The sequence below is a fragment of the Somniosus microcephalus genome, chromosome 19, assembly GCF_052327205.1.
Source record: "Somniosus microcephalus isolate GS21.2 chromosome 19, FLI_Smic_1.0, whole genome shotgun sequence".
Taxonomy (NCBI): Eukaryota; Metazoa; Chordata; class Chondrichthyes; order Squaliformes; family Somniosidae; genus Somniosus; species Somniosus microcephalus.
The window spans coordinates 77,869,600-77,885,862 of record NC_141005.1 but is presented as its reverse complement, the minus strand read 5'-3'; the positions used below and the strand labels follow the sequence as shown (position 1 = coordinate 77,885,862).

The following is a 16,263-nucleotide window of genomic DNA, read 5'->3' as shown; positions in this document are numbered from 1 at the left end:
GCGCTTCGGGAGAAGAGGTTAATGACTCCGCAGTCTAGTAACCCTCTTCTCGCCATCACAGTGGTAGCGAAACTCCTTTTATACATTTTATGAGCCAGATAAGCAAAATATTACACACCAATGTCTTCACCCAATCACGTTCCCTTAGCAACAATTCCCTTGTCCAATTATACACTTTCAATACCAACTTAATTATAGTTTGTGCCTTAAGCTGAGTTTGTTTTGTCTTAAGCTGAGTTTGTTTTGTCTTCCTTGGTGGACTTCCTGTTGTTCTGCACGTGACATTACTTGTCGCACTCAGATCGGCGGAGCCATTTTGTCTTGGTTCATGTCCCTTATTTATAATGTCACTTCTTACAGTCCCTCCTGTTGGTCCCTGGCCAAACCCAATTGGTCCGGGGAACCATTCTGATATGATTAGTCCTTGTATCCCATTGCTTTTATCGATCGTTCTTTTCTGGTTGTATTCGGAATCTTTTAGATGAACAAGTCAGTTCGTCCTTGATAAACTTTTACAACTGGGGCTGCAGGAGCAACATGTTTGGCCATCTGGGCACAGCAACATTTCAACAATAAAAACATACAATATATCACAATTACTATTACAAAGAACAATATCAGTCCCTGTACCAGTGAGGTCCCAAGCGATCCCAACCAACCAGTCGCCCAATTCCACAGGGTCGAGGTAAGTGGTTGTTTGAGTTTCTCCACTTCCTTTCTGATGTGTTCGGCCAAGTTCTTAATTTTCTCCGATTTGTCTGGGATATATGTGCAACATTCAGTCCCTATTAGCGCACACGTGCCCCCTTCTTTGGCTAATAAATAATCTAAGGCCATTCTGTTCTGTAAGGCCACTGTACGGAGTGCCACCATTTCTGCACTAATGTCACTGATAGCCTCGGCCGTATCATTGGCTGTGGTTTTTAATACCTTCTCCAGCCTTTCTCATCTCGCCCATGGTCAGTCCTACCCCCCAACGGGGCTAGCAGGACACCAAAGAATCGTTGAGACGCAGTCGGGTCTCTTTTGTGTACATGATTTCCCTGTACTTGTGAGAGCTGGTCCACAAACCTAGTATAGGGGACTACGTAGCCTAGGTAGCAAGACTCGATCCAGGTCGGTGGCAACCATGGGTATGCTTTGTGACCACAGATAAAGTAAGTACCATTATAGGAGGTGAGATTTTGAACTACTGACTCACGGACTCTCCATCTGATCCCTTCCATATCCTTTCCACTTGTTTTGTTTAGAACATTTGTTAGTTCAAAGAAACCCTGCCCCCAGTTCTGTGTCCTATTAATCTTCGTAACACTAAAAGACAGGGTACAATTACTATGTCCCACTGCTTGTCCTCCTGTTTCATTTCTACTTAAACATATCGCCCCCCCCCTGTGGTCTTCCAGCTCCCGAGGTGTTAGTGAGAACCAAGAACGGGGGTGGTCTGGTGCGATTGTAATTAGGCTGGTACCATCCCTGGAAAGTGGTCAGATTATAACCTGCTGACCTCCATTGTTCCCTATCCCCCTCTTGGCCATCTGAATCATTAAAATCACTACTGTCATTTTGGCGCATGACCCCTTCAGCCGTCTCTGATGCATTAAAGTGGATGGGTCTCAAGGGGATGCCTCCCCTCGAGTGGATGGGCACATGTGCACATACCCAACATCCCTTTGTTTTTCCTGCTTGCGCTGCAGATTGGTACGACATATACAAAAAGGTATTTACATTTAGTTCTCTGGGGTTTCTCTTACTGCTCTCCGGCTCTGGAGCCTGCCTCAGTATTAACAGACAGACCCCCAATAAACATGTACATAACACCAAAATTAATTTTACCATTTTTACATCAATTTATAGCCACACTTATAGAAATTAACAATGTTCAAAAAGGCGCCCTTGTGTCAATTCTATCCAGCCGTCTCAATTTCTTCTCCAGCCGTCTTCCTGGTGAAGGTTTATTCTGAAAGGCTGGACAGACATAATTATCTGGACGGTGATCAAATCGTCATGCTATGCTTACACTGTTTTTGTCCTTGTATATTTCTCCCCCCTGTGGGCCATGATAATGAGCCAGTATTTTTCGCAACAAGGACAATGTGGCCCGTACGTTTAATCGGGGTTGTACACTTTCAACTGTGTCCAATGTTTCCATCTACCCACCCCCTCGATGTCAACGCAGGCACAGGTATCCCCGCTGATGATGACCTGATAAGGTCCTGACCATTTTGGGGCAAAACCGGGTTTACCAAGTAAAACTTTTACCATGACTTGACTTCCCACAGGAGGGACAGCTGGAAACTTGAGCAGACTTGTGTCGTCATCTGCCGCAGCCTGCTTATCTCTAATTTGTTGTCGCATTTCTTTTAATTGGTTGCTTAGTTCGAGGACATAGCGGCGCAGCCTATCCTTTAAAGGCCCATTGTACTACCGCATCATAAGTGTTAGCGGCCACTACTCCCATCTTTAATATCGCTTGGTGGGACGAGGATAATCCGTCCTTAAACATTTGTATAAATGCCCCGTCCGCCATTTGGGGATTGGCCTGCCCCGATGATTCCTGATAGGCAACAAATAATGGTTCCCCATAGTCGCTACTGCTTTCCCCCTTTCGCTGTTTTATCATCATTATACGTCCCCAGTTTGGTGAGGATCCTCCCAGGGCCGCCTGGACTGCCGTTCGTAAGCAACCCTTTGATTCGCCCTATCTGCATTTAGGTTAATTAATGCCCACTGTCCACTTCGGAATCCTCCCTGGTCTCCAGGCCCTCCTACATCTCTCCATTTGTCCGCAGGACATTTGGCTCTGACCAATTGATGTATATCCCGGGGATGTAGGCCGTGGATGTCTCACATTTCCTCAAGTTCCCTCCAAAATTCCACATTAGTACAACGGGGCTTTAATGTCCTCAAATCTTTTAGTATCGTTTGCTTCTCCAGAGGACTAAAGGCCTGGTATTTTGCCGTGGGGGCCGCTAGCGTCCCTCCTCTCTTGAGGGGTGCTACCTTTGTCCCCTGTTTTGTAGTTTCATCCTCACTATCACTATCTTCTACCGGCGGTGCTGATGCCGCCGGGGCGTAAGGAGGTGGTTTTTCATCTTTAGATTCAGAACCCTATATTCCTACAGGGGCGCGAAGGTGCGCCTGTTTTTCATTCCAATACTTGGACTTCTCATCCTTGTGGTGACCGAATTGTCCCCTCCCCATTAATTGACTCTCAAATTCCTGGACGTTCTCGTTTTTACTTGCAAGTCTAGTGTGAAGTCTCTGTACCTTATTCGTTAATGCAACTAACTGGTGAACTAGTAGCACCCCTGCCTTCTTTTCCTTTTTCTGTTTTTGTCCTTCCCACCATTCTCTTTGTGCTTTCGGATTCTGGAGCGGGTCCCACCCCTCCTCAATTCAATTCAAGTTGCTTTATTGGCATGACGAGACACATCTTATGTTGCCAAAGCACAGAAAAAGAACATATATAATTGAACACACAAACGCAGATCCAGACATAGTGTATAGACAAAATACCCATGTATACATAAATATACACACATATAATATACATATAATCTTTTCTTAGATTCAATGGTCACTGGTTGTCCCTCTGCTTATGGCAAGCTGTAACACAGTTTGCTGCTAAAGTTACACATTTTCTCTGTTCCCCTAATAGATATGGGAGTTTTTGGTGGTCATTCAAATTTTTGAAATCAGGGCCTATTTTTTATGAATTTTGGGTAGAAATTCCCCCTTATGTCCTGATAGTTTCCACAAGTTGTGAGGAAGTGCAGCTCTGTCTCCACCACTCCCTGACTGCAGTGAGAGCACAGCCTGTCCTCTCTGGGCAGCCAGGTCTGCCTGTGTCTGCCTTTTTCGATGGCCAGGCTATGCTCACTAAGTCTGTACATTGTCAAGGTTTTTCTCAGTTTGCTATCTTTCACCATGGTCAGGTAATCAGCCATGGTGTACAGTCTGTTTAGGGCCAAATAGCAATCGAGTTTGTTTTGGGTTTTTGTCATTTCTGTCCAATAGGTCAAATATTTTTCTTTTTGTTTAGTAATAATTGTGTTGGGTCGAATTCTCTGTGCTAGGATGTCACTGTCCTGGGGCTGATTATTATTAGTAGTGTTAGTAGTTACTTCACTGAGTCCCAGGACCAGTTGACTGAGGGGACTCTTTATGTTCACCTCTTGGCATTTCAGGGCTTTGTAATGATAGCAGTGGGGGTTGCTCATTTTTAGATGTTTCCAAAATTTGATGGCTCTTTTTTGGATATTAATTAGTAGTGGATATTGGCCTAATTCTGCCCTGCATGCATTGTTTGTGGTTTTCCTCTGAGTCCGGAGGATACTTTTACAGAATTCTGCATGTAGGGACTCAATTGGATGTTTGTCCCATTTTGAGAATTCGTGTTGTGTTAGCGGACCCCACACCTCACTGCCATAAAGTGCAATTGGTTCAATTACTGATTTAAAAATTTTGAGCCAAATACCAATTGGAATTTCTATTTGGATCGACTTTTTAATGGCATAGAAAGCCCTTTTTGCTTTCTCTTTCAGTTCATTCACAACCAAATGAAAATTTCCTGTAGAACTGATTTTTGAGCCTAAGTATGTGTAATTTGTAGTTTGTTCAATTTTAGTTGCTCCTAATGTGACGTTTATTTTGAGTCCCTGATGTCTGCATCTTTGCTGGAACACAAGAATTTTAGTTTTTTGGGGGTTTATTGTCAGGGCCCAGGTCTGACAGAACGACTCTAGCAGATCCAGGTTCTGCTGTAGACCCTCTTCTGTTGGTGAGAGCAGAACCAGGTCATCTGCATAGAGGAGGAATTTAACCTTGGAGTCATATAGGGCGAGACCAGGTGCTGTAGATTGTTCAAGTAGTTTTGCCAATTCATTTATATAAATATTAAAAAGAGTCGGTGAGATAGACGAGCCCTGCGCCACGCCACGCCCCTGTGAGAAATATTTTGTTTGTCTCCAATTTTAACTGCACATTTATTGTTTGTGTACATTGATTTAATTACATCATATGTTTTCCCCCCCCTACACCACTTTCAATAAGTTTGAAGAATAGACCGTCGTGCCAAATAGAATCGAAAGCCTTCTGGAAATCTATAAAGCAGGCAAAAATTTTGCTTTTGTTTTGGTGAACATGTTTGTCAATTAGGGTGTGTAGGGTGAAAATATGATCCGATGTTCTATAATTTGGTAAGAATCCAATTTGGCTTTTACTCAAGACATTGTGCTCCATAAGGAAGTTTATAAGTCTTTTATTTATGATACTACAGAATACCTTCCACAGATTACTGTTCACACAGATGCCTCGGTAGTTATTTGGGTCAACTTTGTCTCCACTTTTATATATGGGCGTTATGAGTCCTTTGTTCCAGACTTCAGGGAAGTAACCGACACTCAGAACCAAGTTGAAGAGTTTTAGGATAGCCAATTTCAGTTTATCATCAGTGTGTTTAAGCATCTTGTTTAGGATGCCATCTGCACCACAGGCTTTTCTTGGTCGCAGGTCCTTGAGTTTTTCAAATAGCTCTTTTTCAGTTATTTAGGAGTCTAAAGGGTTTTGGTAATCTTTTATGGTCAGTTCGAGCTTTTCCAATTTTTTACATATTTGATCTTGCTCTGGGCTTACTGTGTTTTTCTGGTATAATTTTTCAAAATGGTTTTCCCATCTGTCTCCATTTTGAATGGGCAATTCATCGTGTTGCTTTTTGTGTAATGTATTCCAGTTGTCCCAGAAACAATTAGAATCAATAGATACTTCAATGGTGCTGAGTTTATTCTTAATATACTGTTCTTTCTTGGTTCTGAGTGTATTTTTGTATTGTGTTAGTGCCTGACAATAAGCAAGGCGTAATTCCTCGTTTTCTGGTTGTCTGTTTTTGGTTTGATATTTTTCTGAGTTTTTTCCTCATGTTATAACAGTCTGAATCAAACCATTTTTCGTGGTTTTGTGTTTTGGCTTTACTCTTGGAAGATTTCAAGTTGGACATTGATGCCAAATTATTAAAAAATATTATTTAGATTATTCACTGCCAGGTTTACGCCTTCTTTATTGTGAGTGTACGTGTTTTCCAGAAAGGTGTCTAAGAGAGATTGAGTTGATTGACTGCTAATTGCTTTCTGGTATTTTTCTGTGATGTTTTGGGCCCATCTGTAGGATTTTTTAATGTTGTACAGCTTACTGGGCTGTGTTTCTGTATTGGTTGTTTCTGTCCTTTTAAGATATGCAGTAATTTGGCTGTGATCTGACAGAGGTGTTAGTGGTTTGACTGTGAATGCTCTGAAAGAGGATGGGTCCAGATCTGTAATCATATAGTCTACGGTGCTGATGCCAAGAGGTGAAGAATAGGTCGATCTTCCTAGAGAGTCCCCTCTGAACCTACCATTGACAATGTACAGACCCAGGCTTCGACAGAGCTGCAGGAGCTGCTTTCCATTTGCATTTGTCTGTTTGTCGTAATTATTCCTGTGTGAATGAAAAGGAAGATCAAAATGATTATTCCCAAATATGTAATTATTCCCCTGAGTACTGATAAAGTCTGGTTCTTCACCAGTTCTTGAGTTGAGATCACCACAGATCAACACATTCCCCTGGGCCTGGAAATGGTTAATCTCCCTCTCAATGTTAGAGAAGGTGTCCTCTTTGAAGTACGGGGATTCTATAGGGGGGATCTAGATTGCGCAAATGAAAACATTTTGCATGCTAGAAATGATGTCTTTCTTAATCTTGAGCCATAAATGATTTTTGCCCTTTTTTATAAATTCAATGTAATTCCTAAGCTCTGCTTTAAACCAAATCAGTATGCCTCCAGAGTCTCTGCCCTGGGTTACTCCTGGCAGTTTATTGGAGGGAACCACCAGCTGTGTGTACCCAGGGGGACAACCAGTGGACCCTTCTCCTCTACACCAGGTTTCTTGCAAAATGATAATGTCTAGATCTTTGATTTCATCTAAGAACTCTGAGGTCCTGCTCTTCAAACCAAACACAGAAGAGCGTAGGCCTTGGATATTCCAGGTTGAGATGCACAAGGATTTCATGTTAAGATTGGTCTTTTACTGTAATAGGTGTGTGTGTGAGTGAATGTGTGTGTTTGTCATGTTAAATGAGGAAAAAAGAACATTTCAAGTGTCTACAAATACTGAGAATATATAACTGCAACTCTTTCTAGCAATTAGACCTTTTTTTTGTCAGGTGTGAAATGGGCTAGTCATTATACTTCCTGTTCCATAAGGCGGGAGCAGATGATGCTGAGCATCTGCTGTATGTCTCTCAATGGATTGTCTCTGCTTGTAGTATTGCTTACAGCCTGAGCATACCTCAATCTGCCGGGCTGGAGTTCCTGCTGCTGGGGTGGTCCTACTCTCCTGGGGGGCAGGAGTGGTGCAGGTCGGACAATGGTGCTGTGCTCTGATGGCGTGTACGTGGGGATCCTCTCTGGTCCTGGTTGGGCTGGGTGATGGGGATGGGGATGACTGGGTCTTGATAGCGGGGTCCGGGGTGGTGGTGGTCTCTGTAGTGGTCCTGGGCTGTACCTCGCTGGTCTCTGGTGGTGGGGGGGGGTGACCTTTTCCTCTTGGAGTCTGGGTGTGGTCACGGTTAAGAGCGATGTCCTTCAGGGCCTTAGCAAAGACAGGTACTAGCTCCTTGTAAAGATGGACGTGGTCGTAAAGGCATTCCACATCGAGGGTGGGATGTTGGGCCAGGTACACGTTTTGTTTTAATGCACAGTCTCGTGATATGCTGGCATTTACCTTGTGGATTGTTTTGTGGTGAAAGTCTTTTCTCGGCAACGGTGTGGAAACAGTGATCTTTGTGTTTGGGAAGGTGGTGCTTGCCTTCTCAATCATTGTTCGGAGGGACGTTGCCACCCTCTCCTGCTGGGCCCTTAGGTCATTAGTGCCGGTGTGTATCATGATGTGTTGGGGGGAGCCTAAGTGGCTTGTGGACAACATTTCCAGGGCTTTGTCTGATGTTGGGCACCAGAGCTTGGCTACTTTATGTTTAGGGAAGAGCTTTTTCTCCTGGAGGAATTTCCCATTTGAGTCTATTAGTATTACAATGGGGCAGTAATTCCTCCCCAAACGCGTGAGTACGGAAGGGGTACTCACGCGTCTGGCCAGAGGAAATGCCGGTTTTCAGCATGCACAGCGCATGCGCTGAAAACCGGCATTTCCTCTCTAACCCAAGAGCTGAAGAGGCTAGCGCGTGCGTCTTGGATTGCCTCTGTTTTGGGGGATTTGCGCATGTGTAAAGGCCTCCGGTCTTTACGCTTGTAAAAAGCACACGTAAGTATTTATTTTTACAGGTAAGTGGTGTTTTAGTGCAATTTAGAATTTTTTTTTCCACAGGTTTATTATTTTAAAGAATCTACAATAAGGTAAGTTTAGTTTTAGACCCTTTGTTGAGATACCGCGGCAAACGTGGGAGTCGAGACCAGAGTTGATGGAACACAACTACTTTAATTTACATCATGGCAAAAAGAGAGCTTGAAAAGCCCGCGCAACCACTTAAATACTCCCCAGACAGGAAGTGCTCCCGGCAGCCTGTCCCTGCGGGAAACAAGTTGCCGGAGGAAAGGGCCCCCGGCTGGGGGCGGCTGCTGCCGGCAGTGCGCCTGCGTAAACTGTCCGTGCCGCCGTGAGCGGATTATGTCCAATGGTGGCGTGTCGCCACACCTTTTTATTAAAAATTTATTTTTTTCAACAAAAAAAATTATTGTTTAAATTATTTTTTTTAAACTTATTTATACTTAATTTAAGGATTGGGATGTTTTTTAATATTTTATTTAAAGTTTAAGTAGTGTTTTGGGGTGCAGTACTTTTCATGAGTTTGACAGTTCTTACTCTCAAACTTATGAATGAAGTTTCCCCTCCCCTGATTGGCTGACCAGTGCTCACCTGATCCCAGCCGGCACATCGCACTAACTACGCCGCTGGGTCAGGTTAGCACAGTGCGCCGACATCAGAACCGGGCCACTGACAGGAAATCCACTGCGGGCCAGGTTTCAGATGTCGGCGCGCCGGGTAAGTGCACATCGGGGGCTTGCACGCGCGGCAAGCCCCCGACACCAAGTTCTGGGCCAATGTCAGCCTTGTTGGTGTTTGCTGGCTGGTGACTCTCGCCTGGACTCACAGGTTGTGTGTTGGACTGGGGGGGTCGTGTCCGGTGTGGGCGCTCCTCTTGTGAGACGGAGGCTGAGGGGCTCGGCTGTGATTCCACAGCAGACTGGGCTTCAGTGTGCTGGTTGGTCTGTGTGGCACTCCCTGTAGTGTGGGTCTGCTGCTGTTGCTCAGTGAAAGAGTGCAGCTGCTCAGTAAAGCTCTGCACTGTCCTGTCTCTGGCCTCTAGCTGCTGGGCCAATGTATCTATCTCTCCCCTGTAGCTCTCCCTGTCCCTCTGCAGCTCTCTCACCTGCTCCCCAAGTAAAGTCAGCTCTCTCCTGTAGCTCTCCCTCTCTTGCTTTAGTTCTTGCTTTAGTGCTGAAATGCTGCTTACTTGATTGCTTTTCAGTTTAGCAACCTGGTTTTGTAACTGTTTTCATAGAGTCATAGAGTTTTACAGCACAGAAAGAGGCCCTTCGGCCCATTGTGTCTGCGCCGTCCATCAAGCCCTGTCTAATCTAATCCCATTTTCCAGCATTTGGTCCATAGCCTTGTATGCAGTGGCATTTCAAGTGCTCATCCAAATGCTTCTTGAATGTTGTGAGGGTTCCTGCTTCTACCGCCCTTTCAGGCAGTGAGTTCCAGACTCCAACCACCCTCTGGGTGAAAAAGTTCCTCCTCAAATCCCCTCTAAACCTCCTGCCCCTTACCTTGAATCTATGCCCCCTTGTTATTGACCCCCCTACTAAGGGGAAAAGTTCCTCTTTATCTACCCTATCTATGCTCCTCATCATTTTGTACACCTCAATCAGGTCCCCCCTCAGCCTTCTTTGCTCCAAGGAAAACAACCCCAGCCTGTTTAGTCTTTCTTCATAGCTGAGGCGCTCCATCCCAGGTAACATCCTGGTGAATCTTCTCTGCACCCTCTCCAAAGCAATCACATCCTTCCTATAGTGAGGCGACCAGAACTGCACACAGTACTCCAGCTGTGGCCTCACCAGCGTTTTGTACAGCTCCATCATAACCTCCCTGCTCTTATATTCTATGCCTCGGCTAATGAAGGCAAGTATCCCATATGCCTTTTTAACCACCTTATCTACCTGTTCCGCTGCCTTCAGGGATCTATGTACATATACACCAAGGTCCCTCTGACCCTTTGTACTTCCTAGGGTCCTACCACTCATTGTGTATTCCCTTGCCTTATTTGTCCGTCCAAAATGCATCACCTCGCACTTTTCAGGGTTAAATTCCATTTGCCACTTTTCCGGCCATCTGACCAACCCGTTTATATCGTCCTGTAGCCTGAGGCTTTCCTCCTCGCAATTTACCACCCCACCAATTTTCGTGTCGTCTGCGAACTTACTGATCATACCTTTTACATTCTCATCCAAATCATTTATGTAGATCACAAACAGCAAGGGACCCAGCACCGATCCCTGAGGTACCCCACTGGACACAGGCTTCCAGTCACAAAAGCAACCTTCGACCATCACCCTCTGCCTCCTGCCACTCAGCCAGTTTAGGATCCAACGTGCCAAGGCACCCTGGATCCCATGGGCTCTTACCTTCTTGACCAGTCTCATATGCGGGACTTTGTCAAAAGCCTTACTGAAGTCCATGTATACCACATCCACAGCATTTCCCTCATCCACACACCTAGTCACCCCCTCGAAAAATTCAATCAGATTGGTCAGACATGATTTACCCTTGACAAAGCCATGCTGACTATCCCCGATTAATCCTTGCCTCTCCAAGTGGAGACTAATTTTGTCCCTCAGAATCTTTTCCAATAATTTCCCTACCACAGATGTTAGGCTCACTGGCCTGTAATTCCCTGGTTTATCCCTGCTACCCTTCTTGAATAATGGTACTACGTTAGCTGTTCTCCAGTCCTCTGGTACATCCCCTGTGGCCAGAGAGGTTCTGAAAATTTATGTCCGAGCCCCTGCAATCTCCTCCTTTGCCTCACACAGCAGCCTGGGATACATCTCGTCCGGGCCTGGGGATTTATCCACTTTTTGGCCTGCTAAAACCGCTAGCACCTCCTCCCTCTCGATGCTAATATGTTGAAGTATGTCACAGTCCCCTTGCCCGATTTCTATGTCTGCATCGTCTTTCTCCATAGTGAACACAGATGCAAAAAATTCATTTAAAACCCCGCCTACATCATCTGGCTCTACACACAGATTGCCACTTTGGTCCCTAATGGGCCCTACCCTTTCCCTGGTTATCCTCTTGCCCTTGATATACTTATAAAACATCTTAGGATTTTCTTTTTATTTTGCTCGCCAGTGTTATTTCATGGCCCCTCCTCGCTCTCCTAAGTTATTTTTTAAGTATGCCCCTGCACTTTTTATACTCCTCTAGGGCTTCCTCCGTCTTTAGTCTTTTGTAACTGCCAAAAGCCCCCCTTTTTTTCCAAATGCATTTTTGTATATCCCTTGTCATCCAAGGTTCCCTTTGCTTGTTGGTCCCACTTTTGACCTTTACGGGAACATGTTGGCGTTGTACTCTCTCCATTTCCCTTCTGAAAATCTCCCACTGCTTTGATGTGGATTTTCCTATAAGCAGCTGCTCCCAGTCCACTTTGGCCAGATCCTGCCTTATCATATTAAAATCGGCCTTCCCCCAATTTAGAACCCTTATTTCCGGGCCGTCTTTGTCTTTTTCCATGACCACCTTAAATCTCACCGAATTATGGTCACTGTCGCCAAAATGCTCTCCTACTGACACTTCCACCACTTGCCCGGCTACATTCCCTAGAATTAGGTCCAGTACCGCCCCCTCTCTTGTAGGACTTTCTACATGTTGGCTCAAAAAGCTCTCCTGGATGCACTTTAAGAATTCTGCACCCTCTAAGCCTTTCACACTCTGACTATCCCAATTAACATTGGGGAAGTTGAAATCCCCCACTATTATTACCCTATTATTTTCGCACTTCTCTGAGATTTGCCTACATATCTGTTCCTCTATCTCCCCCTGACTGTTTGGGGGCCTATAGTACACTCCCAGCAAAGTGCTTGCCCCCTTTTTGTTTTTAAGTTCTACCCATATGGCCTCATTAGAGGAACCCGCTAATATATTGATATACCTATCAATTCATCCAATGAAAAGCGACGAGTTAAGAAAGTAACTATAGGTTTTTATTGGCTAAATAACAGAGCCCACCCTCGTGGGTGATCGGATACAACAAGGAGGAATGCCAGCCAGTCGACTACCTTTATACCTGGGCAGGTAGGTGGAGTCATGGGCGGAGTCAGCAGTGGTCAGCCCAGGTATAGCAGCGTGACAAGAGGCGACCTCGTATAGTGATACAACAGTGTGAACAGTGATAACCATAGAGTAACGATATAACAGTGATAACTATAGTGTAACGATAGTGAACGATAAAAGTGGTTTACCACATTCGCCCCTTGTTTAGATTTGAGTCCGGCGGGGTGAAGTGTACTACCAGTTCTGGTATGTCAGTCTGTCCGGAGGCCTCGTAAGCCTCTCCGATCATCGCAGCGGCGGTGCTGCATTATCCGGTGTTAATGCTGGTGTCTGTGCGTGGTCGGCAAAGGCTCGTGGGGTTCCGGCATGCCGTCTACCTGGGCTGGAATTGGGGGGCTGGTGGGGGGGGTAAAGGTGGTGTCTCCGGAGTGCCCGAGGGTGCGAGGTCTCGTAAGGAGACAGTGTCCTCCCGCCCGTCTGGGTAAGCCACGTAGGCGTACTGGGGGTTGGCGTGCAGGAGGTTCACCCTCTCGACCAGGGGGTCCGTTTTATGGGCCCTCACGTGCTTTCGCAGCAAGACGGGCCCCGGAGAGGTCAGCCAGGTTGGTAGAGTGGTTCCCGTAGTCGATGATATGCCTATCAATTAGTCCAATAAAAGGCGACGAGTTAAGAACGTAACTGAAGGTTTTTATTGGCTAAATAACAGAGCCCACCCTCGTGGGTGATCCGATCCAACAGGGAGGAATACTAGCCAGTCAGCTACCTTTATACCTGGGCAGGTAATGGGCGGAGTCGGAGGTGGTCAGCCCAGGTATAACAGTGCGACAAGAGGCGACCTCGTGTAGTGATGTGACAGTGAGAACAGTGAGAACAATATACAGTGATAACTATAACAGTGGTTTACCACATTCACCCCTTGTTTAGATTAGAGTCCGGCGGGGTGAAGTGTATTACCAGCTCTGGTATGTCAGTCTGTCCGGAGGCTTCGTTAGCCTCTCCGATCGTCGCAGCGGCGGTGTTACATTATCCGGTGTTAAAGCTGGTGTCTGCGTAGTCGGCAAAGGCTCGTGGGGTTCCGGCATGCCGTCTACCTCGGCTGGACTCGGGGGGTTGGGAGGGGGGGGTGAGGGTGCGAGGTCTCGTAAGGAGACAGTGTCCTCCCGTCCGTCTGGGTAAGCCACATAGGCGTACTGGGGGTTGGCGTGCAGGAGGTTCACCTTCTCGACCAGGGGGTCCGTTTTATGGGCCCTCACGTGCTTTCGCAGCAAGACGGGTCCCGGAGAGGTCAGCCAGGTTGGTAGGGTGGTTCCCGTAGTCGACTTCCTGGGGAAGACAAACATTCGAGCATGGGGGGTGGTGTTAATGGCAGTGCAAAGTAGTGACCGGATGGAGTGCAGCGCAATCGGGAGGACCTCTTGCCAGCGGGAGGTTGGGAGGCCCTTAGACTTTAAGGCTAAGAGGGTGGCCTTCCATACCGTCGCGTTCTCTCTTTCCACCTGGCCGTTCCCTCGGGGGTTGTAGCTGGTGGTCCTGCTTGCTGCAATACCCCTCTCCAATAGGAACTGACGGAGTTCCTCGCTCATGAAGGAGGCGCCCCGGTCACTATGTATATAGTTCGGGAACCCGAACAAGGCGAAGAGTTTGTTCAGGCATTTAATGACCGTGTTACTGGTCATGTCTGGGCAGGGGAAGGCAAAGGGGAAACGGGAGTACTCATCAACGATGTTGAGGAAGTACACATTACGGTCGGATGACGGTAGGGGCCCCTTGAAGTCGATGCTCAGACGCTCGAAGGGGCGGGTGGCCTTGATCAGGCTTGCTCTGTCCGGCTTATAGAAGTGCGGTTTGCACTCAGCACAGATCTGGCAGTTCCTGGTCATGGTCCTGACCTCCTCGATGGAGTATGGCAGGTTGCGGGCCTTAATGAAATGGTAGAGTCTGGTGACTCCGGGGTGGCAGAGGTCATTGTGGAGGGTCTGAAGTCTATCACTTTGCGCGCTGGCGCATGTAATGCGTGAAAGAGCATCAGGGGGGTCGTTCAGTTTACCGGGCCGGTACAAGATCTCATAATCATAGGTGGAAAGCTCGATTCTCCACCTCAAGATTTTGTCGTTCTTGATCTTGCCCCTCAGCTTGTTATTAAACATGAAGGCAACCGAGCGTTGGTCGGTGAGGAGGGTAAATCGTTTGCCTGCCAAGTAGTGCCTCCAGCGCCGTACTGCCTCCACAATTGCCTGGGCTTCCTTCTCGACCGACGAGTGTCGGGTCTCGGGGCCCTGTAGGGTCCTTGAGAAGAAGGCTACCGGCCTACCCTCCTGGTTAAGGGTAGCGGCTAGGGCGAAGTCGGATGCATCGCTCTCCACTTGGAAGGGGATTGACTCATCCACTGCGTGCATTGTGGCCTTGGCTATGTCTCCCTTAATGAGGGAGAAGGCCGCGCACGCCTCTTCCGTGAGGGGGAAGGATGTGGTTTTCAGGAGGGGTCTGGCTTTGTCCGCATAATTGGGTACCCATTGGGCATAGTAGGCGAAAAGCCCCAGGGTTCTCCTAAGTGCTTTTGGACAGTGGGGGAGGGGTAGCTCCATGAGGGGGCGCATTCTTTCGGGGTCGGGGCCGATGACTCCGTTCTCTACTACACAGCCAAGGATGGCAAGGCGCGCTGTGTTAAACACGCATTTCTCCTTATTGTAGGTGAGGTTCAGCCGTTGGGCCGTACGGAGGAATTTCTCCAGATTCACGTCATGGTCCTGCCGGTTGCGGCCGCAGATGGTGACGTTATCGAGATAGGGGAAAGTGGCCTGTAGTCCGTTCTGGTCAACCATCCGGTCCATCTCCCGTTGGAAAACCGAGACCCCGTTGGTGACACCAAAGGGGACCCTAAGGAATTGGTAGAGGCGGCCATTCGCCTCGAAGGCGGTGTACTGGCTGTCCTCCGGGCTGATGGGGAGTTGGTGGTAGGCCGACTTGAGGTCGATGGTCGAGAATACGCGGTATTGTGCAATCTCATTGACCATGTCCGATATGCGGGGGAGGGGGTATGCGTCCAGCTGGGTGTATCTGTTTATGGTCTGGCTGTAGTCGATAACCAGGCGATTTTTGTCGCCGGTCTTGACTACCACCACCTGGGCACGCCAGGGGCTGCTGCTCCCCTCAATAATGCCCTCTTTCAGGAGTCGCTGCACCTCAGAGCTAATGAAGGCTCTGTCCCCAGCGCTGTACCGCCTGCTCTTAGTAGCGACAGGTTTGCAGTCGGGGGTGAGGTTAGCGAACAGGGAAGGTGGCGGTACCTTGAGGGTGGATAGGCTGCAGGTGTTACGCGGTGGGCGGTTTAACTTTCGCTGGTTGTCGACTGTGAGTGGGGGGAGGGGTCCACCGTATGCTAGGGTTACACTTTGGAGGTGGGATTGGAAGTCCAGCCCTAGTATGACGGCAGCGCACAGCTGGGGGAGTACGAGGAGTTTAAAATTTTTATACTCTGTCCCTTTAACCGACAATGTCACGACACAGTAGCCGCTGATGTCTGTGGCGTGCGACCTCGATGCCATCGAGATGCGGCTGCGCGTTGGCAGGACGGGGAGGGAGTAGTGGCTCACCGTGTCTGGGTGGATGAAGCTCTCCGTGCTTCTGCTGTCGAACAGGCAGGTCGTGGCGTGGCCGTTGACTTTGATGTCCATCATTGAGCTGGCCAGGTGGTGCGGGCGGGCTTGATCCAGGGTCACGGAAGCTAGGGTGTAGATGAGCGCGTCGTTGTCATGACAAGATGGCGGCGAAGATGGCGGCCCCCGTAGTTCACATGAGGCTCTGTTTAAATCGTTTGCCCCGCACAAAGATGGCCGCCCCTGCTGTTCCCATGAGGCTCTGCAGGCTTCGGCTGCCCCGCACAAAGATGGCCGCCCCTGGTTTTCCCATGAGGCTCTGCAGGCTTCGGCTGCCCCGCACAAAG

At 47.7% G+C, this 16,263-nt stretch overlaps 2 pseudogenes across 1 annotated transcript in view; one reads left to right on the top strand and one right to left on the bottom strand.

Annotated features, from left to right (window-relative positions):
- Positions 1-16,263, top strand: part of LOC147104936 (uncharacterized) — a 108,600-nt pseudogene that overhangs the window by 31,437 nt on the left and 60,900 nt on the right. The window lies entirely within an intron of this gene.
- LOC147104937 (syncytin-1-like) lies at positions 478-1,572 on the bottom strand (annotated as a pseudogene).